The sequence below is a fragment of the Argiope bruennichi genome, chromosome 3 (assembly GCF_947563725.1).
Source record: "Argiope bruennichi chromosome 3, qqArgBrue1.1, whole genome shotgun sequence".
NCBI classification, from domain to species: domain Eukaryota; kingdom Metazoa; phylum Arthropoda; class Arachnida; order Araneae; family Araneidae; genus Argiope; species Argiope bruennichi.
The window spans coordinates 136822100-136848489 of record NC_079153.1 but is presented as its reverse complement, the minus strand read 5'-3'; the positions used below and the strand labels follow the sequence as shown (position 1 = coordinate 136848489).

General features: G+C 31.4%; 1 protein-coding gene across 7 annotated transcripts in view; it reads left to right on the top strand.

Moving 5' to 3' along the window:
• Nucleotides 1-2726: 2726 nt before the first annotated feature.
• Nucleotides 2727-26390, top strand: part of LOC129962624 (LIM and calponin homology domains-containing protein 1-like) — a 156071-nt gene continuing 132407 nt past the window's right edge. For 3 of the 7 annotated variants that reach the window (XM_056076472.1, XM_056076471.1, XM_056076463.1), the window contains exon 1: nucleotides 2727-2879. The gene's annotated coding sequence lies outside the window, so the exon portion shown is untranslated. The remainder of the gene's footprint in view (nucleotides 2880-26390) is intronic. The other 4 variants (XM_056076475.1, XM_056076470.1, XM_056076465.1 and 1 more) reach the window with 3 other exon arrangements.

The following is a 26390-nucleotide window of genomic DNA, read 5'->3' as shown; positions in this document are numbered from 1 at the left end:
AGCACGTGTTCTTGTGGTTAAGTACTTGTTTCCCTCGAAGCTATTGCAAGCTAATATTCCTCCAAAAAAATTATTTTTATCCCCTCAGTTGCATGCATTGGTTTTTCTTAACCCCTTCGTATACAATGACGAGTCTGGATCGGGCATCGAATTACTAAATTTTTAATCTACAATTAGGTGAAAGTATTGAGTAATTTAAAATGCAAAAATCACTTGAAAACTCATCAGTGCCTGAAATGATTTTATATTATTTTAGTAATTAAAATAATAATAATTGTCCTTAATAAGATGTATCACCTAATTAGGCAGTTAAGTAAATTCGTATGTCAAGGTATTAATATATCATATATGAATATTCTATGAATAAATATTTTAATCAAGACATTATCCTTTTATCAAGACATCTTTATCTAAAGTCTATTAAAAATTTAGAAGCACCAGAAATTATATAGATTTTACTGTAAAGAGTATTTAAAAGGAAAAAAAAAATGAAAAAGAAGATTTTTAATAATACTTTTCCCGATTACATATTTATAATACTGAATGCAGAATCTGAAGAATTTAGGTAGTAATTTATTTAACAAATTTAGTACATTCTTGGATAAGCTATTAGCTACCAAAATATATATATTCATTTTTAGACGGTAATATTTATTTAGTATAATAATTGCAGCCAGTAAATTAGATTGTATAAAAAAAAAAGAAACATTTTACTGTTAAATAATTTACTGTAATACAATTTACTTATTCCAGTGATTTATAATGAATTCACATAACCTGGCTACAGCAACTTAACTCTTTTTAGCATGCGCAAAACACAAGAGTAACGAGAGAAAAGAGTGTTTTATTAAATTTAGTTTAACCATAAACTGGATTTTAGTCAGAGAATTCTCACAGTGAAGTAAATAAAATAAATTTACCAATTCATTACCGAAGAAGTAACAATTAGATGAATAAAATGATTCATTTTATAATCTAAAATCTCATAAAATGATTCATTGAATTCCGAATTAGGGAAAACAACTCTATCGCCCTGTTTTTGTAAAATATAAAAGTATTTTTCCCTAATAATTCCACGTGCAAATAATCGAAATACTCGATAAAAATAATTTTTTCTCATAACTTATGATAACATTTTAGCCGAAAGACAAAGATAAATCATCAAAAATGTGACTTATTTACTCACTTGACACATTGTCGATTATTCTGCCAAAAGTAATGCGAATTATTAGCCAAATGAACGACATTTATATAAGATGTTTGAAAATTAGCGAACTTCCATCGTAATCAGTTCATAATCGGCCATCCAGAAATTGTCGACAGAATGAGATAATTTATTCACCCTGTCGGATATATTGCCAGAAGTAATGCTAATTAGAAGCTTGATGAACGACATTTCAATCAAAAGCCTGAAAATCTGTGAATTTAACTTCTACATCTATCAAATTGCGTTTATAATCAAAAATCGTCCTCAAAATGCGGCATCTTATTGACCTGCCAGCCTATTGATTATTTTACCAAACATAGTCAAACCGCTTTAACATCTACTTAGATATTTTGATTGTTTACAACATATTAACTTTAAGATGGTTTTTAAATTTTCATATTCGAGAATGTGTGCTTTCCCACAACCATTTTGAAGTGGTGAAAAATTTTGCTGACGAAACTCTCAATCTTTCGCAGACGGTGAGGCAAGCGGTTGCCGACAGGGGGGCAATTGCCCCCCTGCTAACGCCGCCTCTGTTTAAGGGTAAACCTGTTATTCCGACATGCCCATATAGCAATTTGAACGCTGCCTACAGGAGGGTTAAATCAAATTCCATAAGCTAACTATATCTATCTAAGTATAGCTACGGCTATTTACATGCTCGATTACACTTTTTGTTTAACGCCTATTTCGATCTTCTTGATTTTCTTGGCTTTTTTTTTCACTGATTGAATAAAAATTTCGGTGACAAGGAGAGCTCTTTTCGGAGCTTTTCTAATGATATTGTGCAGCTCCGTTAAAAAGCTCAGAGAAACGCCGAATCAGGCGCAGTTATTAAAGCATTCAATGAAGAAGTCTGAAATATTCGCCCGGCAGTTTGTTTATACAGCTGCCGTTCAACAATTTGTAATACGAACGATTTCTGTACCACTTAGCATTAGCGTTTTATGCTTATAGATTTAATTTGCTAATCAGTATTTAGGTCCTTGATGTTCATGTTGATATTACAAAGTGCTATCACAAACTATTATGTATAACGTTTTCTTGTGTTTTTATGGGAAATGATTGTATTTTTTAACTAAAATAATTTATTATATGTTATATAATAAATATTTATTATACGTGATGTAATAAGTATTATTACCAAATTTCGTCCAATTTTCTTTCACACCTTTTAATTTTTCTGCAGTTTTCTGTTTAACGTTTGTATATATTGTAATACTTTTTATTCAAAGTCAGTTGAGGAATAGGCGTTAATACCGAAAATGCGCGAAGCATTTAGTTGATTTCAGAGAGAAAAACATTTCCTCGAGTCCGATAACAAGCAGCCAGAAAAGCAATAATCCCGTTGAAAACAGGAAGAAAAAATCACCCTTTCAGCTGTTGTTCGAATCCTTGAAAACGAGAGTAGCCTCAGGAAAAACACGCCCCCGAAGCCCCTGTTTACGGGGCGAGCCATTTTTAGTGCCCTCGGCAACAGCCTCCCTAAAAATAACATCCAGTCCCGAGGGGTCACGTGACAGCGATGTTTTAAACCGCGAATTGCCCGGCGACTGTCGAGTAATCCAGGCGACGAGTCTTCCCCGGCGGGAAAAGTTCTATTTCGCCGCAAACGATACCGAGCCCCATCCACTTGAACACACAAAAATATCGATACGAAAATATAAACGAAGTAAGTGCTACTTTTTTTTATAAAGATCTTTTTAGGTCTTTATTAAATGTCTGTTTCGCTTTAATTTTACTTTCATTTCAAAATTCTTTTTCTACATTTGAAAGCAACATTTTTGCATAAATGGATTTTTCATTTCACTATATTATTTATTCTATTGGTATTTATTTCGAACGATGTTGTTGAACCTACTGGCTCAGAATTAACATTTTCTTTTAAAATGTGCCTACCATTGAAAAGTTTTTTTTTTTTTTTTTTTGGTCGAATCATTTGAAAAACATTTGACTAAAAGAGGAAATTAATTTTGAAACATCTACAAGCAAACAACAATGATCATATGCTAGATTTTATTCCAGAGGAATGGTAATATGAGAGAAAATATTTCTAAGCTGCAACTCAATTATTTATTTAGTAAGTTTCAATGAGTGAATTTATAACATTCAATTAAAATCATGATATTATTATTTTTATGTACCAATATCACAGTTTATAATAGTAACAACTTCATAATGAGGTAAGCATTACGTAAGCCAACAAGACAAGCATTTAATGATATTAAAAGAAATATCTTTTTCTTCATAATAATTAATCTAAATTAATGCATTATAAATTGTAAATTATATATAGTTACTTTAGTCATCTCTTACTGAGTAATCTCCAGAAGTTTTGATTGTTGAAACAATTGATGGTTAATACTGAAATTAAAAAAAAAAAAAAAAAGAAAGAAAGAAAGAAAGAAAAATCAGTATTTTATTTGAGCATTAGATTTCAACCACAGTGAATGTTTTAAAGAGAATTAATACACTGTTTAATAAAATACAATGATATTTTTAAATGTATCATTAGTAATACAATAATGTGACGAAAATAATATTCTTTATTTTTGACATTGAGCTTATGATAGATGTCAGCGAACGCATCCATCGTGAAATGATAAGGAAAACACTTCCCCCGACGCAGCACTTCATAAAAATGCAGACGCCTTTGAAAGTCAATGTTCAGCTGGCTTTTATTTCTTGGGCGGTATTCAAACAGTAAAGAAAAAAGGGAACGCATATTTCAATGTTAAAAATGAAACAGTAAGATGAGCTTCGGGAGTTCAAGTGTATTGCCTTTTTAAACCCTGAGCAGAGCGTTTTCGTCGATATATCAAATTAAAATAATTTTCTTTTTAAGGCAGCTTTCAAAAATTGATTTTTTTTATTTGCTATTATCTTTTATTCCGATTTATGCTGAAGCAAGAAAATCATATTATTTTAACATCATCAGGAAAGCATACATTGCATTTTTATTCTTTAATATTTACTATGTGTTTGTAAGCGGATTTTTTATTAGCTAATAGTTGCTTAGTAGTTCTAGATCAAGCCATATGGCCTGTAGAACTCCAATATAAACATGCATACATTTATCTTTATTATTAGTAGAGATTTGGACCTCTTCTTATGTTTTAAATATGGTTTGGAATAAAATTTTAGTGAAAGGGCAATGATTTATTTAATAAATTTACTAAAATAGTTAAATTGTCCAGCAGAAAAAGTTTTTAAAGGTCAAAGATCTATTTTTTTATATGTTGCTAATATCGGGAATGTACTGCATGTTTTCAGCCTTGGCTTTTCAACAACATTATTGTATACCATATATTTCGTTCTCGTTTCAGATATTAGGATCCATCGAGTGAGAAAATTAGCTAAATATCTTAAAATATCGTACATTTTTTTTAATTATAAATTTATTTGCTTTTAAAATTGTTCTGTGTATGGCTTGCTCTAAACATTTCAGTTTAGGGAATATTTAACAAAAACAACAACAACTAAAAAAGCGTTAGAACTTTTGGAATTTTTTGAAAAATTCATTTATTTAAAGCCAGTATCTTAATGATTTTTGTAGTAAATTTACTCTAGTTTGGTAAAAGAAATTTCCAAAGGAATGTTTTGAAAAATATAAAATGGTTTAAAAAAATTTACATTTATTTGACATAGTGTGTACAGATACAATACTAAAAATATATGCAAAAAGGAAAATTACTTGATATTTTAAATACCAGAATGATCTATTTTACTGGAATGAAAAGATTAGGGTAGGGTTTTTTTTCTCTTGTTGTTCAAAAGCTGCTCAGATTGAATTATAATTTGATTGAATGTGGAATAGGATTAGCCAAAACAAATCATGCGTTATAGAAGGGCATTGTAGATATCTAATGTCAATTTAAATAGATAAAAAAGTAAGACGACTTGATTTCGTAATATCTGCTATCAGAAGAAGAAATATCCCATTTTATTCATACATTCTACACTGATTTGAAGGATCGAAATATATTTTTATTTTAATTATGTTTAAATAAATTCCTGGTCTAAGTTTGATGACCGGTTTCTTTCATCGAAAGGATGACGCAAAATGAATATATCTTTTTTTTTCTATTATTTTAAAGTGTATTTCTTAAAAGTTAACACCATTATCTTGAAGGTTATTGTTTAAAAATTCATAGTTGGTAAGCTTTTCCAAAGTGTTACAAAGAAAAATAAAAGTATTATGAAAACTGTGATTCCTTCACTCTTTTTCATCTGAGCATATTATATGCAGTTATAGTTTCTCGGACGATTGAAGAGTAAAGGTCTGTTCTTAAAACTAATTGGTGGATAAGAGACACGTGCTTTTACTTTGGCTTTTTAATCTACCAAATGACGCTGTGATCAATCTTGTATTCAAATGAGGTTGACTGCGGTTCTTAGGACATTGTTTATTTGATAATTCTCACAGACGGCATATTTCTGTCTAAAGCAATCGTATACTAACCACAAAGGAATCAAATACTTAAATTTGTCATCGACCACCTATTATATCAATTCAATTTTGCGTTTTTTTTCAGTTATCTACTTTTACAAATGATTTTTAAATGAACTATAAGTTTTATAAATTGACGAGAAGCGCCAAGTCTTAAAGCTGGAAAAGAAAAGCGAAGAGCTTCATTTAGCTTAGTAAAATAATATTTCTATAATAAGATGGAGGAAGATAATCAATCAAAAATATCATTAAAAAAGTTATTTCTTTATTAGAAATAAAATTTTGAAAAAAATAATGCATCATCGAATTTCTTTTTGATTTCTCGGGTTTCTTTTCCTATTACTTTTCTATATCTTGAAGCCTGGTAAAATTTTCTTTCGTAGATGGGCTGCGAAATGTTTTTAACTTCGAAATGTAGAGGACATGGATTGAAAAATTCTGCTCTATAAAAATTGGTCATTTTTCTTCGTTAATTCACCTTTTCTTTCTAAATTTCGATGCTTAATTTGCGAGGAATGGGTTTTACTGCATGGGTGAAAGATTTGAAATTCCGTCGTGGTATCCGAAGAGTAAAGCAACCGCCTAATTAAATGAAGATGATTCTTGAAGTAAATTTCTTCGCAATTGGGCAAAATGTCATTGTGAATTTAGCACTGAATTTTTTTTTAAAACGAAACTAGAGGATAATATTCTGTTTCGGCAGCAATTCAAAAAAACAGATGAGCTACGAAGAATTAATTCTGAAGAATCTTGATGCACTCATTTAATTGCGTAAAATTATCTATTTGTAGAAATGAGTAAAACTGATAAAAATGTTTTAAATTTATGAAACATAATTAAGAGTTGATTTAGCTTGAAACTAGCTATTATTATTCAGAACCCAATTTTTTTATACCAATTATCCTTTCTTTCTTTTTCATTTCTCTTCTTCTTTTTTGGGTGTAGGGAGGGGGTTTCCATGAATATAGAAATTTCAAATCAATGTAATTTTAGTTTCATTTACATAACTTTAATGGAGAATGCTGATTTCGGATAGTAAAAAAAAATAATAATAATAATAATATTAGGAACAATTTTTTGTATGTAAAATATTACTTAATAAGCAGTATAGTACAAGATGTACAATGATTTTACATAAAAAGAGAAAATATGCAACAAACAAATTATTAATCTAGTCCAGATTGTGGAAACTTTTTCAGAAAGTGGCAAAATAATTTATTGTAAAAAGAAAAAAAAGTTTGATCAACTGGCGGGCCTCGCTCCCTGCTCACCAACCCTCCCTGCAGGCAACAAAAGTTAATGGAAACGGATTGATTTTAAAGATGTCACGAACAAAAAAGCTTAATTCCAAATTTTAAAAAAATATTTTATCATTAATTAAAAATCAAAAGAAATCTCATCATAATTTTAACTTTCTCGGTAGGAATGAAGAATTGAAACATAAAATCAAAAAAATTAAATAAAAACATTCTTAAAACAGTTAAAAGATGTTTACTAATATGATATTTCAGTCTTCTTAATTTTTACTAACTAAGAGCATTTTTAATAATAAAATTTTTAATGTTGCCTACTTTAGTTTGAATTCTAATTCCAGCTCTAGATTTCGCTCGGGACAATGGTACATACAACTGAACATGTTAAAATATTCCCCCTCATCATCAAAAGACTTTATGAAAAGTCTGACCATGTGATTTATTGATAATCATAGCGAAAGCTAGTCTCACTGAATATTGGAACCTTTTCAATATAAATGGCATACCTGCATCATTTTTTGAATCATTAGAAATGGTGTATGAACAATTGTGTCTTTGTTGTAACCTGTCAACATGCAAAATGTAGTGCTCTCTTTCTGACAATAAACCGAGAACTATTGCAAAGCCTATAACTCTTGCACAAATTTCTTAGCCACATTACAATGCAGCCTAGCTTTGAACATAGCCTTGCAGCCGGAAGAAGTAGAAGGAAATGATGACAACATACATTTGCCGATTGACATATTTCCGATTTAAAATTCAAATCCCCACAATAAAAAAGATCTAAATATTAATTCATTTTTTGACGTTTTGCCGCCAAAGCAGGAGATTCAGTTTTTCTTTTCAAATTGGCAGTCTCGGTCTTGCTTCGCAATTTTTTTTCATCTGATATCGCTGGACTATTAAAAAAACAATGCGAGATTAATTTTGGTGTATTTCTTAGGCATTTAGACGATTGCTAATCGTGAAAAGAAAAATCTTCGCTACTCGAAAAACGCAAACAAAACGGAAAGGTATACATTAGTTTTGCTAGAAACGTTGTGTCTAAAAGTAAAATTAACAAATAAAATTGTTTCAAACTCAGTTTTGTGTTATTAAAGGTTTACTTTCCCTTTTTTTGTCATCATTTCGCCGTCAAATGCAATATGAATGCTTACTAAGACATAATAATAATAATTTTTATTAATTATTTCAAACTATACTGGCAAAACAAACCTCAAATGGGTCAAGCGACTCGCTATCTACCAATCACAAAGTGAATGAAACGTAATCTTCGCATAATTTGTTTATATAGTCGAAGGAAAATTTGTAATGCTAATTTTGTGAATGCGTTTCTAATTCCTTTGTTATTTTAAATTCTGAGAAACAGTACTTTTTGATTGGGTTGTAGTTTGCTCCGATCTTATTAAAAATGTCTGAAAATATTTCAGTATTTTGTAAAGACAAAACATTTTTGTGTGTTTAAGTTAATGAGGGTAAGCTAATTCCCTGGAGATTGATAATCTCTTGCTTTCATATTCAATATCCTATGAGGAGCGAAATGTTCGTCCTCCAGGTTCCTTCTTGTTATTCAAATCATGTCCCGTTTCAGTCTATACTTAAAGGTCAATTCTAATGTTCTTTTACCTGAGCCTGTTCCTGTCATTGTTCACAAACTGGATCCTTTCACAATCACCTGCACTCATTCGTACACAAACAAAAATGTATGAAATATTGAAGACGCAGCAGTGCCAGCTCATTGGATGGCAATCTGGGTACATGAATTCCAGCGTTATAGAGGTTTATTGCAATTTATTAGCCATCACCCGAGGCCTTCAGCTGCATTCATGGGAAAAATTTTGGCTTGAGGTGTGTGAAATTCCGCGGAATGCAGAAAAACATGTGCAATGTCGAAAGCAGAAACTAATTTAAAGTAGAATGACTGAAATCAAATTAAGAAATTAAAAGGAAAAAAAATTAAAAATAAAAATGAAATTAAGATAAAAGCATGAAAAGATTTATTATAAAAGTGATAGTTTGAGTGATAAACGCTAGGAAGATTTCTTAAAAATTGAGACATCGAGGCTTTTGGTGTCCGTCCTACGAAAGCACGACTATGGTTAGGATTGAATCTATGATGGGTGCATGACTTGGCGAAACTCATCGAAGAAATTCTGACACCATTTTCGGATGAATAATTTATCCATTATTCAGCACCATTATCGGTTAAAATGCAATTTCAGATGACAGAGTAACAGACATTGTAATATAATGTTGCTTTCATGTATTCATTCATCTTTAACGCATTCATTGCTACGGATGCATTAGATGCGAAATAAATGCAATAACTCTGCTCGCTCTAGATGATTTAAATACAAATAAAAGATGCAGGAAATGAAAGAAGACATGATGTCAATTAACATGTCTAGATTAATATGTAAGTCAGTGAACATCTCTGGAAGATATCAAAACAAAGATTTACTTATATACAGGGTAATCAAGAAATATCAGGAGGTGTTCGGAGCCCTGTAACGCATTAAGTACTGGACGAAATATAACAACATTTGGCAACCATACACATTAAAGCACGTGGTTTCGATTTATCAAGAAAAAAAATTAGTACCAAAAAACATTAATAGGAGAAATCCTGGCGCTGCAACCGCATAATATGTGACAAAAGAATGCATAACTGCCAATGGAAATAGTAAATAGCAACACACCAAATACCAATGAAAAATGTTTATTATAGCAACTTACAAATTTGGCTCAAGGTCACCACCAACTTGATGTTCCAATAATTTCATGTGGTACACCAGGTTTTCGACGATGCCTCGCAGCATATCGGCATTTATTCGTCTGACATGTAACGTTATTTGATCTTTTAAAGCAGGAATGCCAGGAACATATCCTTGATACACAACGCCTTTGAAGTGAACCAGAACCACTTCACAACCAGAAATTTTCAAGATTCAGATCAGTGTCATCAGTTAATAGGTGAATAAGTGTTATCTTATACGAATAAAATTTCAGAATCTTACGCAATATCTTCTGCATCGACGAGAACGGGGTATCTATTTGTCGTGATATTGAACGTGCACTGCTGATAACCTGCTTATTGGCTATAGCCTGATCCATAACGGCAGTTGCATTTCTTCCACTTGTTCCTGCATGATATCTTTACGCCCTCGGCCTGGTTGCACACCAAGAATTTCTGTTGTTTCAAATCTTTCAACCATTCTTCGTAAGTTAGTTACGGTCATCAGTCCTCTATGTAGCTTTTTTAACCGACGTTATTCACGAAGAGCAGCTCTGGCATTTTCATCTCGCCGATAAAACGGCTTGACTAAAAAGGCGCGTTGACGTAGTGACAACGCAATCGCCGGGCGAATTCTTGCAGAATGACATAAATTCCCTTTCTTCCTTTTATCTTCGATGTCATGTCACAAAGTACCGTATAAACACATTGCATAATAAAGTTTTCGATCACAGCGCCAGGAGTTCCCCTATCGGTGCTTTTTGTTACTAATTTTTTTTAATTGAAACCGCATACTTTAATGTGTATGGTGACTAAATTTTGTTATATTTCGCCCGGTACATAACACGCTACAGAGCTCCGAACACCTCCTGTTATTTCTTGATCACCCTATAGATAAACTTTCTTTCATATTTAATAAATCTTTTTCAGAACTTTGCTTTCAATAATTAGATTAGCGCCCCACAGGTTTAAGGATCTTTCTGGAGTTTTATTGTCACACTAACTTTTTTTTCTCTAAAATAAATACTATTACTTCTTGCATAGGAATAATATCTATTCTTTTCTATAAGTACAATTATTAATTTCAGTACTCTACAATTATTAAGCTAATTGCTATTTCTTTTAACATTTGTTTTAAGTATAAATTGAATAATAATATTCATTTATCTTTTGTGATTCTATCAATGTTGTTCTTATACCTTCGTAAGCCTGGTAATAGAAGCACAACTGGAGTGCTTTTTCAAGTTACTGCAGAAGGGAAAGGGCGACCTAACATAACGGTTAGATTTCCGACTATATGTCTTGCGAATTCACTTCATCGCGCGAGTCTGGCGGGCAGCCTTCAACGGGGCTTACTATCCAGAAAAAACTTATCATATTGTTTGTCTCATTAGAGTTTATTTTCAGTCAAACGCAGCATCTAAGAGGGATGCGTATAATCTGAACTCGCTTGAGTAGAGTAAAATATTGTTTTCATTGCCTAAAATGAAATTGTCTTCCTGCAGGGATGATTGCAAATAACTTTATTTAAAAGTTCCAGAAATTCCAAAGAAAAATGTCGGTATTTTCTTGCCCCCCCCCGAAAGAAGAAGAAATGAGAGCACTCGACAGAATCATGCTAGCGTCAATTGGGCTTAATGGATTGAAAAGAAGTTATTATAAGAACCAAAGAAGAATCATAAAAGATATTGTATTAATACAAACTATTGTGGGAAGGCAATAAAATTACCGCATAACTGTTGGTAAAGTGGAAGACAAATGGCATGTCTTCGGAGAAGCTTTTATTGAAATTATTCTTTTAACTAGGCAAAATATGCGAAAAATGGGTGTTTTCCTCATTTTCACCAATTTCCACTCTCTCTAAGTAAGTGTTTTTATGTTCGTGTTTGTACAATTTTATCCAATTTTAAAAACGAAGAAGTGCAAGCAACGCATTGTTAGATTAGGGTGAAAAAACACTTTTCCATGCTTCCGCAATAATCTTTTCTGGCACGTGGTGTTTGTAGAAATTCTATGGGAAAAAAATGAAGCAAGTTTCCTCTCACTTTCAAATAAATAACTTTCTCTGACCCACATTCGTAGAGTTCGTATGATAACATTTCCAGAATGCCTTTTTCCAAGCACGGTTCTAATTTATGCAGTCCTGTCCACTTGGCATCTTACGTGTTTACGATTATAAACAATGTGCACTTTCTGGAATGCCAGCGCAAACGAGGACTACCACACTTAAACAGAATAATACCTCTGGTCAAATGCTAGTTCGAGATAATAATAATAAAAAAATTTGCCACACAATTTGTTACCAAAAAAAAAGAGATAATAAAAATTAAAAAAAAGAATAAACGAATTTTTAATTTGAAGCAACTTTCTCATTGAGATTCTGCATTGCCTTCTAAGTTTCTACTGAGGACAACTACAAATAAAGGTATTTTTAAAATGTTTTTAATCACAAGTTTTCTCTATGTAACTCAGCAATTACCCAAACAATTCAAGAAAACAATTATTCAAAATATCTCAACAAATTGAGTCGTAACCAGTAAATAGATGGCCAGAGATGCAACTGCTTCGAAAATTCGTTTCCTGTCCCTTCTTTATTTGTGCCCGTATCAATTTTTTGTTGGCGAAATTTAACCAAATATTTGCTTATGTAAGCAGATTGCAGATGTAAGCACATTTCTGTAGATAACAAAATATGCAATCAAAATCATTTCCAGTATCAAAGATAATTATTTTATTAAAAGTATCTAATATCTTTATACTTTTCTCTCTTAATATCTTTATAGTTTTTTTTTATAAATTTGATAAAATAATTACAGCATTAATTAATATCAATTAAACTGAAAGCATTTTAATTATCTTTGATATTGAAAAATTTCTTTGCATTTTAATTGTCTTTGATACTGATAAAAATTCTGTTCTTATTACAAATCAAGTCTTTATCTGAATTATTTTTAATGATAATGATGGAAAATATAAAATAATCAAATTATTGTTGCTAAAAATAGTAAACTTCTGCAAAAACTTATTTCTTTTTTTGCTCCAATTTTATATAAATTTTCGATTTTCTTTGTAGAAGAGCAGGTATTGGCATCGTAAGCTTCGTCAGTTTAAAAAATAGGACTATTATTTGTACGAAAAAGAAATAAGCATTTATTATTTTCTCGTATTCGAATTGCACAAAGATAAAGTATTGTAATTAAAAAAAAAAAAAATCGAAATTGAGGTTTTGTCAAATCTCCGCATTTCAGACCTAAAAAAAGACTGTGTTGTTTATTTGTGAACGCGATAAATCAAAACCGCTTTGAGTTAAACAGATGGAATTTGTTACATGGGCTCTACACTACATTTCAAGATTGCCATCCAATTACGTCTGCAAAAAGTCTGAATGGATTTCTGATAACAAGTAAAATCCGAATCTGAGTATAAGAGAATTCGATAATCCGATAGAAGGTAAATAGCTAGATAAATGGAATGTGGTACATGCGTTTAGTATCTAAAATATATATTCCTACTAGTCGCCTTTGGCGACCAGCCGGTTCGCCAATCTTAATGTTCGTTAAAATTTTAATAATTAAATATTTTATGCAATTCGTACTTTAATAACTTCATCATCAAAATATTTTAAATATTTAAATAATCGGTCGAAAGGTTTAAAAAAACTCATTAAAAAATGATGTACTTAAAACTATAAGCATGTACAAAAAATATATAACTAACATAAATAAAATTTAATTACAAAAGTATAAAACTAACCTAAAAATAATTTAAATCAAGAATCATCCGATGATAATATTGTCAACAATCAGAACACAATGAGCATGCGTGAATTTTCAACGCCAGTTACGGTAACGCAAATGCGTGAGTTTTTCTACGCCAGTTAAGGTAACGCTCTGCAGATTAGAAATTTTTAATTTCCTTTATTCTTTTTTATTTTAATTCAAAAGTACTTCAGAATTAATCTGAAACACCGATTAATTAACAATGTTTAGTTTTAAATGCATCAAACATTAAGAAAATAAACAGAATCGTTTGAAATAATCAGCCGAAAAATCTTAAGCCTAGCCTCATTACTGTTGGGGGGAAAAAACTGAAGCTTTACTCATTTGGCGGTGGGGAAAATGAAGATTTTTTTGGCAGAAAAGTTAATTTTTAATTAATAAATTTGCAATAAAATAATATTGCGGCTATAAATTGAGATGTAAGCTATCCTATCTTTTAAGTTAGATCAAACTGCACACGGTGTGCAAATTTGCTTGAAATCGGTTTAGTAGTTTAGGAGTCCATCGCGGACAAATAACGTGACACGTAATTTATATATATTAAGATAACTATGTGATAATACTTATATGTATATATTTTAATTAAAGATTGTTGAACAATGAAGCACTAATAATTAAAAAGCAAGAAGAATTCCACTGTATTACTTTTACTATAATATGAATTCAATTTATACTTCAGTCTAAATAACACGTGGTCGGCTATGCTAATACCAGAAATTGAAAAAGTAAGAACAATTGAATTTCATTGTATTGCGTTTACTACGAAATAAATTTAACTTATACTTTAGCCTCAGCAACATGTGTTGGTTATGCCATTAAATTGTAGCTTATGTGAAACGTTGGTACTTTTAACACAGCGCCATCTGTTAGAATCGCTTGGAGCTAACAGATAATTGTGACTGTCAAATAATGAACAAATAATTTGTTCCTTCTTAATACCTTCCTTCTTAGTATAAACCCTTTATGATGTATAATAAATCCTCTAACTTCAGTGATACAGATTCTGGCTTCCTCAGCTTAAAGGAAAGATTTTTTTTTAAAAAAGTTCTATATTCCACACATGAAGTTGCCATGAGATTCATTCCGTCATTGATACATTTGTCTGTTGCAATAATTCAAAATTCATTTACAAAATGAAATCAGTTTCAGAAACATTTATTAAATAATGATAAGCATTGTAGCTGAAGTGAATGATAGCTGAGTTGATGATAGCTGACATAACTTGATACGTACTTGCAGTTTATTAGTAAAGAAATGAAAAACTTAAACGATTATTGTAATCATTTACTATTATCATATCTTCAATAATTTATATAAAAAAAGATTAAATTTCATTTAGCATACAAATATTTTTTTATTATCCGATTAGAGTAACTTATTATTGGCTCGTTCACTTACCTTTTTTACGATATCCTTAATAAAAGAAATAAAATCATTTAATTGAAAATTCAATGAAGGTAACAAATGTTATTGCCGTACAACATTTTTCTTAGTAAACAGTCAGATAAAGAATCGGAATTCATTCAAAACGAAAAGTAATAATTATCCGTGTGCACCTCCAAGTATTTTTCCAAACTTCTTTATAATTAAAAAAAGCAGGATTTTAGTATGTTATATTAATTAGTGATCCGTTAAAACGTTTGTAATTAATCATTTTCAAATAAAATATCTTATTTCTGAGAATTGCCACCGTGCACAGTAATACAAAATTCAAACATAAGATCGTGATACTTTATCCGTTGCAACGTATCAAATTTATTGTATGCATTAAAAAATAATTGTGGAAAATGATATCTTATTCCTGAGAAACGTTTTCGGATAGGATCATAAATAATTCGAACATTCGGATTCGAAACGTAACGCAAATGCGTGAGTTTTTCTACGCCAGTTGGTGTAACGCTATGCAGATTAGAAATTTGTAATTTCCTTTATTCTGTTTTATTTTAATTCAAAAGTACTTAAGAATGAATCTGAAAGATCGATTAATTAACAATGTTTAATTTTAAATGCATCAAACATTAAGAAAATAAATAGAATCGTATGAAATAATCAGCTGAAAAATCTTAAGCCTAGCCTCATGATTGTTGGGGAAAAAAACTGAAGCCGTACTCATTTGGCGGTGGGGAAAATGAAAAGATTTTTTTGGCGGGAAAGTTAGTTTTTAATTAATAAATAAAATTCTAATTAAAAATTCAAAAAAAAGGCTATCCTATCTTTTAAGTTAGATGAAACTGCACACGGTGTGCAAATTTGATTAAAATCGGTTAAGTAGTTTAGGAGTCCATCGCGGACAAACAACGTGACACGTAATTTATATATATTAAGATTACATTTTGAACCAAATCTGCCAAAGAGTTCATTGTTTGATTTTTTGGATACATGGAACTTAATAAATCGAAGAAAAGCAATGAAATCTGGTATGTAATCTTGTGATTACAATAATAATTCTATGTTCATTTTTGGTTTCTTTCTGTGGAAAAAAAATGGCATGCAAAATGAAATTGGATTTTGGAGTATTTGTGTATTAATCGTATGCCAAAGTCAAGTATTAAATGCCAAAGATAATGTGACAGATTGAGTAAAATTGCTGTATTCACGTCAAAAATCGCGTTTACCCTATATTCATGTTTGCTGTAGCGCAAATGCCATGCAAAGTGTTCGAGCCTTGGCTGAGGTCCACAGATTTTATGCGAAGGGACAATGCATTTATTGGAGCGCGCAGGAGAAAGATTCGGGGAGATCGTTACTGCTGCTATTATGAGATATGATTCTTTGAAATATGCTTGAATGCAGTAAATTATTTTTAGTTTGAAGGTAATCATTCAGTTCTTTATTCCTGATCCAAATTTAGTGCTAAACTGAATCGGGTACTAAGCAAATTATTTCTAATTTAAATGCATTAATGCAGTCGCTATTCTCTTTCGGTACATTTCTGTTGAAAGATAATGGTTTTTTGTTCTGTTTTTTTTTTTTTCATGAATCACATTTTTTCCCCTTTTTATAAACTTTCACATTCCTGCTCCCAGTACTGAAATATATCATCACACTCAAATATATCGTTGGATCTTTTGTTTTACCTTTTTGACCTGTTGATAATAATTTGGCATTATTTCATAGGTTGTATGTTCCCGTCATCGAAATTAAAAGTTAATGACCAAATTATTATAAATTAAGTTTAAAGAGCAAAACTGAAAAAAAAAAAAAAAATGAGTGCATTTTATGCCGTTTATTTCACACAAATTCAGTCTCTTGCAGAATGGATTTCACCGGCAGCTCAGTTTTCTCAACGCACTGGCATAGTGACAGCAGGGACATTCATGATTGGTGTTAATAGCCTCTGCGAAGACAAAGTATGCACTCTTTTGCAATTTTAAATCTCAATTTGATAAGGAGGAAGCGTGAAAAGGTTCCCTGTCGGGGGTGTTACACATCCTTGAAATGTCACTGTCCCTGCTTTCTATTGAGTTGACATATTTTATGCCTTCTTATCTTTGTACTGCTGTTGTTTTCATTCAGCTAAGAATTCATGGAATATTCAGCTCTAATTTATTCGAAAAGTTTTCGTCGATCTTAGGCTAAATTGAAAATATTTATCTTCCTTCAATAACATATGCACCATTTTATTTCATTTCTCCTTTGGGGGAGGGGGAGGGTTCAACAATCCACTATATTAGAATGTCCCAGCTTCTTGTTTAAAATGAAGTTTGCAGCCCTTGAATTTGAATTTGGTGAATCTTGCATTCGGTAGTCCGAAGATGCCAAATAAGGACTTGGCAAGACATCCCATCCAAGCTTCAACAATTTTCGCCGAGTGGCAAAGAAAATATTGTGTAACTTTATCTTGTGTAATGCCGCCTCATCATGATTGGCTAATTTGGGGTGCGTCTGGTCACTGACTCGCTTCAAATCGTCAATCTAGATATAATATTTATTTGGCGAATCAATTGTTTAATTGAGCAGTCTGTAATATCCAATCTCCTTATAATACCATTAGAGCATAACTTTCGGGGAACAAATATTGGCCTTAGCCCTTCGGAATTTTGTTCAGCGTTATTTTTGTACGGTTCATTTCTTATTGTTTGTTTTCCTCTTCTTAAAAAAAATAGTTTTCACTGTGTTTCAAACCAGCATGAATAGTATCTCCGAAAGTCTCTCGCATATTCACCAATAAAGATGTTATCCTTCTCCCATATAAAATTGTGGATCTTTGGTGAGGCTGTGAAAACTTCGTCTGATTTTCACACATGAGAGTTGTGTTTTTCATAGTATAATAAAGAAAACCAGCACTTCTGTATTTATTTAGGAAATTGTTGAACAATAATTATAAAAGATAGATCTTTGACGCAAATCAAGAGATTTTTTTTTCGAATCTAACAAGAGATTATTGACAACTAATCGCTGACATAAGAAAATCGGCGCTTTTTTTCCGATTCCGAATGTAAAAAATTTGACACAAAATAACAATTGTTATCACATAATAAATTTTACTTAAATTTATTGCAGTTTTGAGTTATCGCATTTACGTGCATGAAACAATTCAGACTGACAAACGGTCATCCCTTTGAAGGATTTGGTTTCAAATTCGACACTTTAGATAGTAAATATGTGTTCCAAATTTTATTCATCTAGCTGTCTTTGTTAAATTTTTCATTTGCATTTGAGTATCCGGACTATGAGTCGATTAACCGAAACTAATTTTTTCGCTGCTTGAAGGCCTTTGAAATGGCAATGAATGAATAAAACTTTAAACATTTTTATTTTATTGTCCTTCATGTTTGCTCGCATTAAGAAAATCCAATTATGCTAATGGCCACATCTGTTGGCCGAAACACGTATTTTAGAAAACATGTCATTTCAAAGTGATTCAATGAACAAAGTATGCTGTTCGAAAATTCGGCGGATTCCACGCCAGTGACTTGTTTAATTTATAGTTTCATGTATTAATTTTAAAATGCAGGCACTCTTTGGACATAACTCATGAAACTCTGTTAAGCAGTTTTAAACACAGTCATTATATAACTCATATGCACAATCCTGTAAGTCAACGTAGGAATTGGGCATTGGACAAAATTGAAAAATAAGAGAATGAAAGTATTTAGTTATAATAAAATAATAAATTATAAAAAAAATTCAAAAAAGATAAGAAGACATGTTTAAAAATGAAAAATATATTTATAAATATATTTAGTAATAAATTCGATCAGTTTTATTTAGAGTGAATCATCTATTATAATATAATAAAATAAAAAATTCTTCGAAGCAAACATTTCAATTTATTGAAGAATCTTACTAATCTTTATCCTTAGTGTGAATGATTTATTGATAAAAAGTAAAGGATGGCATGAAGAATCGAAATTAGATTCGATCTAATTATAATCTGGGACTCTATAAGCAAATCACAAATTAGAAGAAAAATGCACTTTTATTTAAAATGTTTTTTTAAATGAAATTTAATTAATCGCACGTTACTTTCACGTGTATGGAGAAAATACTGTAATCATCGAAAGATTCGAACACGATATTTTCTCCACGTTTTAAGCATCCTTGAATTCGAAAACTATGCTTTTAAAAAATGTCTGGCAAAGATCATTCAAAAACGCTTTGAGCTAGACGGATGAAATTTCGTATATGGCCTTTGCACCAAATTTGTAGAATTCTATCAAATTTTGAGAAAAATCAGTTTGGAGGAGGTCTGTCTGTCCGGTTATGCGAATATAAGTTAACACGATAACTATAAAACGAAGGGGCTTAGATAAATAAAACTAGGTCCTCCGATTTAACATCCATAGTATAGAGACCTATCAAATTTTGAGCCAAATCCAACAAAGAGATTACCCGCCGTCTATACTTTCAGAAGCATGTAAACGCTATAATTCAAAAATGCAATGACTAAAGTATGTCGAATTTGGCATGGGATTTTATAGCCACGACTGTCATTTTATGCCAAATTTTGGTTTTAATAGATTGGAGAAAATGCATCTAAAACACAAATTCGATTTTCAAAGGATTGACAACGAAAAAATTCGCCAAGGATAGCACGATAACCAGCAGCAATGGTCTCCTCAAAACTTTCTCGCATACTCTCTTATGCTATTATCCCAGAAAACGCCTCGCACGGCAGTGGCGTACAATAGATAAGATATATTTTTTGGCGTGAAAATTGTCAATTTATTGAGTTTATCGCGTCCTATTTGGCGAGTTATTTGGTGATTAATCCTTGGTATGTGGTTAATAGTATCGAAAATCTAATTTGTGTTTTAGAAGCATTTTTCCCAAATAAAAAAAAAAAATTGTGTCAAAAGTTGAACTAAATTTATAGTCATAAAACCTCATACAAATTTGATACATTTAAGTAATTGCCTCTTTGAGTTATCATATTTGCACGTTTCTGAAAGTACAGACCGACAGAAAGTCAGTACTAGTTGGATTTGACTCAAAATGTGAAAGGTGTCTAGACTATAGATATTAATTATATTCATCGAATTTTATTCATTTAGCTCTTTTTGTTTTGTAATTACAGTATTAAATTACTATATTCGAACAGCCGGACACACCACGGATTTCGCTCAAAATTTAACAAAAATCTACAAATTTAATATGAAGACTGCGAATTTCGTCCATCTAGATCAAAGTGTTATTGAGTTATCTTTGTCACAGACAGACGGACGAGTATTTTCTAAAAACGAATTCTTCGAACTCAGGGAAGTGTAAAACGTGGAGATTCGTCAAAATCTCGAGTTCAAATTTTTTGACGATTCCTATACTTTCTCTATACAATGTATGTAAGAAAGCTAAAATGCTATATTTGCTCCAAAGGTTAATATTTCCTAACTATCGTACGCCAATGCCATGCAAGTCGTTTTAAGACTGAAGGTCCTCAATTTTTTGTAGGATGTGTGGCGTAACACTTTTTATTAGTGAGAAAGTTTTGGGAGTCCCGATGCTGGCTGTTATAATACGAACTATTTGCTTGCAAGCAAAATTCGAGATGTGGGATAAGCAGTCAGAATTAAGTTATTGTCAGGAGGAGAAAGAAATACTTCAAGAATAGCCCTTTGTGATCACACTTTGTGGTATCGGATTTAAGCAAAATTGCAAAAAGAAAGATAAAACCCAAATTTAGCTGAAATCGCTGTGATTTAAGTTTAAAACGAGAATATGAATTCTCAAAACTTACGAAATAAATGCATTTAACATTTTTCATAATTAAGAAAGAGAGCTTAAAAACTTTATTTTCAAAATTTTATTCAGCTTCAAATTAATATTCATGAATTTAAATGCGGGAAGAAATTATTTGAAATAAAATTTTAAGACACTTCGATGTGTTTTGGCATTTTTTAAAATCTAACATTGAGATCCAACTGCGAAAAGGATAACAATATCTTAACCCTTAGGCGAAGAAAAGACATACTTAAACCAACTTCCAGCAGCTATGCCATTTCTTGTTCAAATAACACAAATGAAGGCTGCGATCAAACAGAGCTTTCTACTTATAGTGAGCAAAACTTTTCTCTATCAATTAAAAAACTTCTTTTTATTTAAGAACAAGTATCAGTTGTTTTTTTTTTTCACACTCGGGTTCTTATCTTTCCATTTTACATCGTGTACATTATTGTTCGTTGCACCTTTGTCTTGATTTAATGAAGGGTCATTCCACCCAGATGGACACAAAAGCGTTATTGTTTCACGAAGGTCTCCACTGTTTATGTAGCCCAAGGGACGCCATTAGAATGGTCTTGCCACCTGGAAATTGACAGCTATGCTTTACTTGCTTTAAGCTACTGACAAAAGACTCTATACACTGAAAAGATAAGGAAAAAATATTTTATAATGAAAAACGCATAATTGAGTTAGTTGGTAAAACTAGTAATTAAGTTGTCTTTAAAGATAACATTTGGAATTCTTGGTTAACTAAATTTTCCGAACTTCACTTAGAACATATTAGATAATTATGTTGCGGATCAAGCAGGAAGCTGGCCACTTTACAGCCAGTATCAATGGAAGCATATAAAATATATCAACCGTATTCAAATTCTAATGTACATAGAATCCCTACCCATTCTATAATTCGTGCGAAAAGGAGCTCTGGCTGTAAATGTTTGTTATTTTTGTGGGAAAAAAGATTTAGGAATTGAAAATTTCTTGAAAAGGTTTCCCAATTTCGAAAGTGTAAAATAATCGGGGATATTGATTTATAAAAAAAAATGCAGGCATTTAATATGAATGCAAAAATGGAATACCAAAAAGAAGTTGCGAATCTTTTAATGCATATTTGCAAATAAAGAACAAATATTTGTCGAAATTAATAGCATTTCATCTATGCACAATTAATCCTCTCTTTGCATGATATTTGCAGAATGAAATATAAATTGCACGCGAATGTCAGTTCTCAGGAAACAAGATGAGAAATAATTATATATTTGTTTAAATATTAACAGCATCCCTTCCACCACCAAATATGCAACTGCAGTAATTCTCTGATGGTAGAGTTCCATTTGAAGCATCGCATGGAACGTTAGAGCTCTTGAGAAATATTTTTATTGTTAACAAAATTCAAATGGTATAATTTTTGTGCTTCACATTTGACATCGCTGTTTTCGTTGGCAACTTGTTTCATTCTTGTGGATGCATATTGTGAATAAGCAAAACGATTTACGATGCAGAAATTGTTCTCCTTGTTTATGATCCCGCTGGCTGGAGCATCTCTTTATACAGCTCTCGAATGGTAAGCATTTATTTAAAATTCTTGTTCCAGACGCTTGTCCCTGAACAAATATTGTTCTTCTTGAGATTCCAGAATTCAAAAAATTTGATAATGGAACGCATATGTTCATATATATTCGTATGTTTCCTCGCGTAGTTGAAATTAAACTCTTAATGAAGAACTTACTTGTGCATGTCTGTTTCTGTATTCCGAAACAATCACTTTTCGGTGGTTCTATCTCACGAAGGGGTAACACACGAAAGGATGTGCGCCATTTCCGGAAGTTGCTTTATTGTTAAATGTAAACATCTCCTCCTTTCCTCTTTCCTTCTCCACCCCTATTTTACTGAATTGAACCCCATCCTAACGCACGTGCAAAAGCGCGGTGGGTTTTAGAATCCGTTATCAAACAATAATATCTGCTATCTAATAAACCACTCGTCGGGAGCTCTGGAGAGAGACGGCTGAGAAGGAGGGAGGGCGAAGATTTTTTTAAAAAAGGAAAAAAAAAAAAATCAATTTTTAATAACGATGGTATTTTTCATTTATAGAAATTATTGTAGGAGAATACAGTATATAAAAAAAGCGAATCAAAAGCCAATAATTTATTTTGTTTTATTTTTAGCTACCCAATGCAAGATTTCAATATTTCTAAACATTGTTTTAAATTCTTTGCAATCTGAAATCAAATATCTATTACAGTATTTGTATTATAAGAGATTACCTTGCTAAAAATGACCGAAATGCAAAGAAAATTTGGCCATCTCTCACTTCAGAAATAGTTAACGCAGGAGGGTGAAGAAAGTTCCAAAAACATTATGTTAAATTATGGGAAGATTAACAGTTAAAATATCTTAACAATTAAATATTATACACCTTATTTTGGGAGAATTTTATTTTACCAATAAACAAATAATTTATATTACTCAGCTTCGTCATCATTTCAAAGTTATGAAGAATATTCTAGGCACTTAGCAAAATAATTCAACTCGCATTCTTTTAAATGTAAGTAAAAAAGGAAACCACGACAAAATAGATGATTTTGTGTGAAAATTCCAGACATCATCAAAATTTCTGTCCTAGTAAGTACAATGTCATTTTTTTATTATTTAATTAATAGCATTAAAGGATTAACCGAATTATTTATAATACATCACAGTGCTGGTGTATAAACAGAATAGATCATATACTAAGCAATTAATTTTCTTGCAACTACGTTTACACGACCATGGAATTCTCAGAACTGAAGTCAGCTTGCTTAATTCGCAATTGTTCTATTCAATAAACGCATCATTCAAACAATATTTCCTCTTTGAGTTACATTTTTGACGGACAAAATTTTTCGTTTGAGTTTCGTTGTCTTCTGTTGTTTTTTTCACTGACAGTTTTAAAAGTCAATTTGTGGAAATTAAGCAAGATTCGACGCGGAAGTAGTTATATTTTTTCTGGAGCATAATTTTTTCTCATAATTTTCATTTAAATATTGTTTTTGGAATTATTCTTTAAAACTTTTAACTGCCAAATTTCTTAAGATATGTTTTATATAAGAATGACCACCCTTGAGGGTATCCGAAAGGGTGGGGGTGGCTACCTCCCATCGATGACGGGACGTACTTCCTTAGGGAAGAGTTTTACCGTGACTCTCAACTATAGCTCCCACCAGTGTTGCTGTCACGGCGGTTCGGTCATTCCAGTTTTTCCGTGTGCCTTCGGGCCTGTCAGAGTAATCAGTCTATGATTATACGAGTATAAACATTAAAAAAAATGACTCTATCATGATGTTTCACTTTTTTTTTCCTTCAGAAATTTGCCCAATAGGCCAATTTCTCATAAATTATTGAATAATTATGAGATAATTAATGAGATTCATGCTAAATTAAATTCATACAAATTTATCATTTTTTTTTTTTTTTACTATATTTGTTTCTTTCGAATGTCACGTTCATCGAGAGCTCATAATTAGAACCTTTTTCTTATAAATGCTGAAATTAAAAGAATTGCTATATCGAATTATATCTCAGAATAGTTTTGCCCATGTGGCGTAATACTTTTTCACCAATTACATAATTTAAAATGACCTTATTTATTTATTTTTTTCATGTCAACGCGTCTCTGTTTGATATTCTTTTTAGATCCACCATTAGAAATCTAAAGAGAAAATAAACCTCATTTTTCATTTTCTTCCACGAGGAATAACCCCATTTCATCTCATTTAGCATAATTTATAGGGTTCAAGTAATACTGTTTATCATTTGAGGTAGTGACAGTGAGTATGATAGGCAACATTTTGTTTCTTGATTTGTGATATGATTCTGAGACAGGTGCCGTTATGTTTGAGACTAAAGTTATTTCCATCATTGAAAGTTTCTATTCTGATCGGATGAATAAGTTTTGTTTCATTCATAATTTTTCCAAAAGAAGGGGTTATAACTCTTGTCCTAGATTATTGCACTACATACATATTGATTTTTAAAAAATGTGCTATGCTCTATAAACTGAAGATTGGATGGTCATGCATCCTTCCCTGGCTGTAACAATTTGTGAAACTGCAGGGAAGATCTACTTGTAGAAAGCGGGACAATAAAATTTGCTATGCAAGATTTGAAGGCAACTGTTTAAACCCTAACATTTTTATAGACGCACGTCTCTTTCCAATATCAGGAATCTGTAATTCAAAAGAAGCGGCGGAAAGCAAACAACTCTGAAGAGCCAAATACTGTTCTCAATATCATGACCCAGCACTTTTTATATTGCCAAAAGACCATTCTTCCAATATCTTCCCGCACGTTTCCTTCCTTAGCAAATGTTCGAACTCCATCTTCAGTTTTGTCGGTAGTTATCCTTTCGAAACCGCTCTCATAAGACTCCATGAGAAGAAATTGAAAACCTTTATCATCAGTACAGATGTCAACGTTTGGAAAAACACCATGCGAAAAAATCTATTAAAGAAAAAGTCTATCTAATCTAGTAGAAGAGGAAGTCGTATATGCAACTGAATGACAACAACAGCAATTATAGTGAAGAAAATAATGATTCTCAAAGCTCAATTTATCAAGGAATGTATTGAAATTCTTCTTAACAAGAAAGTAAGAAAACTTTTATATTTGTGTAGAATTCTCCACATTTTTTTTTATTTTAATCTAATTTTAAAAAGTATTTAAAGATATGTTTACCATATTCCTTAAACAAAAAAATGAGTGTTGTTTTATATTACAATTAATTTTGTTCAATCTTTATTTTCACTTTTAATTAAGAAAGTTTAATTATAACATAAAATGAGCTTCATTCCTACTTATTTTCGAGAAAGTAGGAACATGCAGTGGGAGATACCACGCACACTTTTTAAAAAGAAAAATGCAGCTGCTATGTAATGTTCATTATGATGTGCGTGTATCTTAAAATTATGTATTAGAATTTTAATTTAGTTTGTCTTTGGATGCAGAACTAAATGATATACTACAGTTGTTTTTAATCAAATGGTAACTATATTAATTCTCTGATTAAAATAATGATTTAAGAAAGCGATGTTTAGGTTCCCTTGCCTTATATGCAAATGCCACCTATTCAGCTGAATGTTCATAATTGTTCGTTTCTCTTAAGTTGTTGTGATTAAGAAAGACCACTTAGAAAATTTCGAGTATGAACCCGTTTATTCCAATACTCTGGCATCGTTTGAAAATTTGATAGATTTTTCAAGTCTAACTGATTATACTCACATATCTTTAAGTATTTTCAATAAGCAACAGATATGGAAGCCCTATCTTTAATCGGGGTCATTTCACTTTGGAAATGATCAATCATCTGTCATTTATAATTCAAATCTGGAGTATTCTCAAAATCAAGGTTTTAGGAAAGCTGTTAATGATGAGTGTAAAAGATTAAAACCACTGTTTTCCAATTCTAATTCATTCGCATAAACTTCTATAATTAATTTATTGATATCCATAACAGAGTAACAATTTGCAAAACCCGGGTTATTCGCAGAATGGTACATAATAAAAGGAAAAAAAGGTGTCTGCTTTTTACTTAGGAAGAGTTTACATTGTTTCATGTGTCATTAATTATTCATAAAACCTCCGCTATCTTTCCCTAGAAACAAAAGCGTTTTTCGTTCTGATTCCGGTATCATTTCCTTGTCTGAAGTCTGCTCACAGACTTTTACTTGTAAACCTCCTAAAAACAGGCAGGCGAGGAAAAGAGCATTCACTCTCTGAACCCAGTGGGAGTCCGAAACCGGTTGAGTGTTTATTGTTCCAATGAGCC